This window comes from Austrofundulus limnaeus, unplaced genomic scaffold (genome assembly GCF_001266775.1).
Source record: "Austrofundulus limnaeus strain Quisiro unplaced genomic scaffold, Austrofundulus_limnaeus-1.0 Scaffold72, whole genome shotgun sequence".
Classification (NCBI taxonomy): Eukaryota; Metazoa; Chordata; class Actinopteri; order Cyprinodontiformes; family Rivulidae; genus Austrofundulus; species Austrofundulus limnaeus.
This window is the reverse complement of record NW_013952474.1, coordinates 825,510-830,980: the sequence shown is the minus strand read 5'-3', so window position 1 is coordinate 830,980 and position 5,471 is coordinate 825,510. Positions and strand designations below refer to the sequence as shown.

The following is a 5,471-nucleotide window of genomic DNA, read 5'->3' as shown; positions in this document are numbered from 1 at the left end:
GGTCTCTGAAGAATTTATTATTGGGCTTTTTTAATCCCACGAAAAGGTCGCCAATTGAACAAACAATTTATGGATAGATGGATGAATTATTTAACGGTGCAAACCCCCCCTCGCTTCTTCCTTACACCGAACAAATATTACCTCCACCCCTGGAAGGCGATGAATAATTTAGACATCGAGGTGAGGAAGTGTGGGGGAGGGGGAGGGGGGGCGCGTCTTTGGTGAAAGCTATTACACAGCACCCTCAACCTCAATATAATAATGTCATCGACTCAAAATGTGGCCTAACCTCCCAAATGAACGGTCAACAGAGCGAAACTGTTGGGCCGACCAATTATTAGCATTTATTTTAAGCCTTGTTAAAAAGAAAGCAGGGGAAGGGAGGGGGGCTACAGATCACCGACAACCACAGGAGACCATTAGTACGACAATTTCTGCCTATAAGTGACACGTTTCTCCACATAATTCAACGTACAGCCACACAATGACAATTTTCGACGGTGTCGCCTTGGCGGTGGCTCTTCCTCAGCCGTCCCTGTCAATTTCAGCAAACTTAAAATGAGGCCATAATTATATGGGCCGGTGCATCTTACGGCCAACTTATTAGGTAGTATAAATTTGAACCGGTGAGGGGGAAGAAGAGAGAGAGAGGGTTATGGGGATATTTGATTTATGGCCCATRGAGGAAGATAAATCTAGTCCAAGTCAGCATTCACCATCCACTATTAAAATTAGTCCAGTAATGAAGCTGAGCTAATGTGTTTCACTGATAAAAATATGGACGTTACGCCCGTTCTTTTGAAACTCAGGAATTAATTTGAGGTTTATATTACAGGACCAAAGCTTGGGTCGTTTTTGTTTTAAAGTAAATGTAAAGATGTCTATAGTTAAGGGTGCCAATGCATAACGATTGAAGAAAAACAGACAAATTATACATGAGAATGTACAGCTTGATAAGGWATAATGATGGTTTGGTGGCAGTACGTTAAACAAATTTCGCAGAATTTGCAATAAAAATCTCAATACGTTATAACAGGATTTTGAAAAAACAACTCAGTCCTTTTTAGCAAAAACGTTTAAAGTTTAAACGACTTACAAAAAGGTTGAACTTTACATGACTGCACTATATTAGTTTTTATTAACACTAAAACGTCCCGAACAGTGCAGTAACTATGCCCTGTACGCGGCACCACTTAGACACGGCTCCTGTGTGGAGAGTGCCTAAATATTCTAAACTTTTGTGAGTAAAAACAACATTTTAGTACATATTATACATCAAAACGTATGCAGTTTAAACAACTTTTGATCAGAGTGCCAATCACTCCTACAGGACTTACAGCTTTTTCTCAAATCCCTTCTGAGAGCAAAGAACACATACCCAAAAGACTTCAATTGTATTTTAGACCGAAGTTCTCTAAACAAACTCTAATGGTGTTATTATGTCATATCTTCTACAAAAAAAAAAACAAAACAAAAACAAAAAAAAAAACTTAGCAGAAAGCAAAAAAATTCACATGCGTGAGCATAAGTTTCCTGTCTGTCATGCGTTACGCATTTCTAACTCTTGTTTACACTACAGCTGTTTGAGGCTTACGTTTTAGTCAGCATTTCTGCCTTCCTCGCGTAATGGGTGTGGTTACCATGTGGCGACCACATCAAGGCACTGGTTTCAGTTTTTACAATTTGTTTTGATCTTAAACATAGTGATTTTTCTCTTCAAAACCTGAAGTCACAGGTCTTTTTAACGTGTCATACCTCCTACATGAAACACATCAGAAGAATAAAAATTCACACGTGACCACSAGGGTCTTCTATTGCTCAAGGTTCAAGGATTTATAAAATTCGACTTCTAGTTGTCACACAGCAACTGTTTGCTTGAGGCTTACTTTTTAGTCAGGGTTTCTGCCTTCCTCGCTCGAGAGTGCTGTGGTTGCCAAAGTGATCATAGTGCAGTACTGGCAGTAGCTTTTTGATCATGYACCTCTTACACATCAAAATGTTGACTCCAAGTAGAAAAAAACTTTGACTATTTCAAAAACATCATGTTGGCATGCTTTTTAATTTCCCTCTGAAATGTTCTAGTTTAAGAAAATTTTGGGAAAACATTATTTTGTACTCCACCCTATGTTACGATAACATTGGAAGGTTCAAATAACTGAAATCTGTTCTGACTAATTACTTGAAGCCTAAAGCTAGTCTTTCGTAGCTTTTATAAAACTTGCTATTTAACAGCAAATGAGTCACACCAGCCTCCTTTACGAAACMTGACAATTTTCGTTTACCGCCGTGCTGACGAGCTTTAAAAACAGGCCAAACCATTAAATAACAATTTAATTCATAAAAAGATATTCAGAACTACAATTCGGCTAATAAAAAGTTGAGTCAAACAGCAAACAGGTTCGGGGTACGGCCTRATTTATCAGCCCGGGAAACGTTAGCGCACGGTCCGCTGCGGCACAGATAGGTGGAACATCAACAGACCAAAGCAGGCCTGAAAGTTATTGAATTATTGCATTATTGTACAGCTGCTGTTTGGATTTTCAAAGCAAACGCGGCCGTACAGGCACGACGGATTTGATTTTGAATGTATCTTCTTCTTACGAGGTGCACGGGGTTGTTTATTTTCTCTCCCCCTGAAGGGGGAGCGTAAAAGGTGGAGGAGCCACATTTGGTTCGTGTCGGGGGCTAAGCTAACGATCCTTACCTGGCCGAACACCGGCGCCTAGAGCTGACACAAGCCAGCAAAACACGACACGCTCCCCGCTAACAKGCTCATGATAACACGTACCCGGTGGACGTGATCGGTACCGACCTGGTGAGTGAGCGTGATGCTGCAGATATTTAAGCCTTACCCGTTTTAGTTTACAGTCGGTGAACAGCCGTTGTTCTTACGGAGGGTGAAGTAGCTCCTGTTTGTGGCGGAGTGAAGGAGACGCAGCTGCCAGCAGGCATGTATGGCAAGCCGGTTTACCATTTAATATTTTGGCTTTTCAACAGTGGCGGAGCTAGACCTTTATGAGGAATGCCAAAGGCCTTTTTGGTGGGTGGGATGTTGTTATAAAAATTTGGTGCCTAAGGCTGCGTTCACACAGCAAGTCTTAATTCTGAATTCCTTTTTTAAACATGGCTTTTGGGTGATTAGAAGACCTGTCCTGCAGCCAGGTGAGCCTTATGGAGGTTTGGAGCAAAACTCACGTCGGCTGCATTGACTTGGCCTTAAATGTCTGATCTAATTTTTCTTCTGTTTAGCATTGTCACAGTTGCCAGACAACAGAACGTACAGCAGGGTAAGGACAGGAGGCTAGACCGTCCAAATTCACAGCCACTTTTTTCTGGTCTTTGTGGTCTACCAAGGACCCGGCCCACCATCAAGGTGGGGGTTTACGTTGAACAAAATAGCATTACACAAAGCCAGTATCTTTATGAGATTACAAGTTCTCATCCATCCATTCATCTCTCCTCCATCCATCTGGCCATCCATCCATCATCTTGTTCCAGAGTCAGGTCTTGGGGGCAGCATCTTGATCAGGGAGGTCCAGACCTCTCTTTCCACAGCCACCTCTTCCAGCTCTTCTGGGAGGACTCCAAGGTCAGTACTGCTAATGACATCATCAGCCTCCCCCCGCCACCTGAATTTATTTTGAAATTTTAATATTTAATTTAACTAGCAATTTTTTCACCTCTCTTATGAGATGCCATACTCAAAATAAATAAATTAAATTAAAAAATTAAAAAACGGCTGGAAAAGTGGTTCATATTCTGCATCACCGACACGCCGAGTCAGGTGCGCAAGCCTTAATTTTTTTGGGTATAAAACCCCATCCACCCCCAGAACAGTTCCTTGKGGGGAACACTGAAGGTGTTTTCAGACTAGCTGAGAGCTGTCTCTCTTCACCACAACAGTACATTCAAATAAACACATGTGTTGAATTTACTTAAACAAGTGATGTCAACAATTTCCACTCAACTGAGCTGAGTAAGTAAAGCAACTTTCACATTTTTTAAATAAATGTTAAAATTGCTTTACACAAATTCAACTCAATTGAGAAACACAGTTGATAGTCTTCTTAAAACACATTTTATCACATTAATAGTTTCTTGTGCCAAGCTGAACACAGTTGAGCAAATAATTATACTACTTGAAAATAAACAACAACTAATTCTGTCCTCAAATGAAAATGTATTTCATCACACAAATTGAGGCAGAATGAGCTCAGGCTGCTGTGCAAAAAAAATATATTTGATTTTTGCAGTAACAAAAATTTGTGCAAAAGYAATTCCAAGAAACCATTTTGCAAACCAGGTAACAAAAACAACTGTACTGCAAGACATATGAATGATAGTTATCATATTTATAGTTAATTGTTTTACAGTCTATTCAATGAACAGTTTTAAAAATACCTAATGTACAAAAGTTTTGATGTTGCCATTCACTGAAAAAAAAAAGTTTTTATTTTGATGCAAACACAACACTCACATCAGTATCATCAGTCTATGTGGCCGCCAAGCTCGCTGAGAAAAGTCCACCGTGATTCCAAACATATGATAGTCCTTTTCTATATATATATGTGTGTGTGTGTGTGTGTGTGTGTGTGTGTGTGTGTGTGTGTTACCTGTCAAATATAAAAATAGATAAAGTTTTAGGAAATTTCAACTTAATTTTACCTCAAATTGTCTTAGCAGTGGAGAACTCAAATTTACTTTTTTATTTTGATGTTTTTTATGTTTTTATCTGTAAACATGTCCTTAGTAGCAGTGCTATTATAAGTGTTTTCAAACTTAAGTAKTGTGGTTTGATTATGTGCTACAACGGTCTGCCATACTTTCTAAACGCGGGTTATTGGACGTCGCGTCGTAAGTTTTTATCGCGGGTTGTTACGGACGCTTGCCGTGGAAGTTACAGCGACTGTTGTTTCATTAATGTAGCTTCAGCTCTTCATTCAGCTCCTTTACCGGGTAGGAAAACCACAAATTAACAAAAATAACGTTTTATCCTGTTACAAGCTTAGCTATCACGAACTTATCGGCTTGAGTCTGAGACCCAATAACACCAACACAAATAGAGGTATGGTGGCTCTGGCGCAGTTGCAGTGGAAGTTGCGTCACTATAGGTCATGAATAAAAAAATATAAATGTGCTATATGAAAACAAATTTGAGAAATTTGAACATTTCTGTGTCGTAACTCGTTTTTTTTTTTTTTTTGAATGCCAGTGCATTTCCGGTAACGTGCTTTTATTTTTGTCAGCCTTGTTTCTTGACTTCCKGTTTTGGCGAACACTAAATACTTTTTCGTATTCAAATTTACGTGTTAAGTTAAACTGTTATGAGACATTTTAAAGGTAAGGAATCCCTTTRATTTTTATTAAAAACGGAAATGTGAAAGATATAATTTGTGACACGTTTTTTTAGAATATAATATTTGTGCCTATTTGGTAACAAATTTTGGAAAACTGATTTCATATATATATAT

General features: G+C 39.1%; 2 long non-coding RNA genes across 2 annotated transcripts in view; both read left to right on the top strand.

The window, feature by feature from the left end:
- The first annotated feature begins 2,856 nt into the window (after positions 1 to 2,856).
- Positions 2,857 to 3,435, top strand: LOC106519134 (uncharacterized). Its single transcript, XR_001310405.1, has 3 exons — positions 2,857 to 3,040; positions 3,143 to 3,162; positions 3,250 to 3,435. It is a non-coding gene; the product is annotated as an uncharacterized LOC106519134 (long non-coding RNA).
- Positions 3,436 to 4,847: 1,412 nt separating this feature from the next.
- LOC106519133 (uncharacterized) overlaps positions 4,848 to 5,471 on the top strand; it is a 20,127-nt gene continuing 19,503 nt past the window's right edge. The window contains exon 1 of the long non-coding RNA XR_001310404.1: positions 4,848 to 4,956. This is a non-coding gene — a long non-coding RNA (uncharacterized LOC106519133). The remainder of the gene's footprint in view (positions 4,957 to 5,471) is intronic.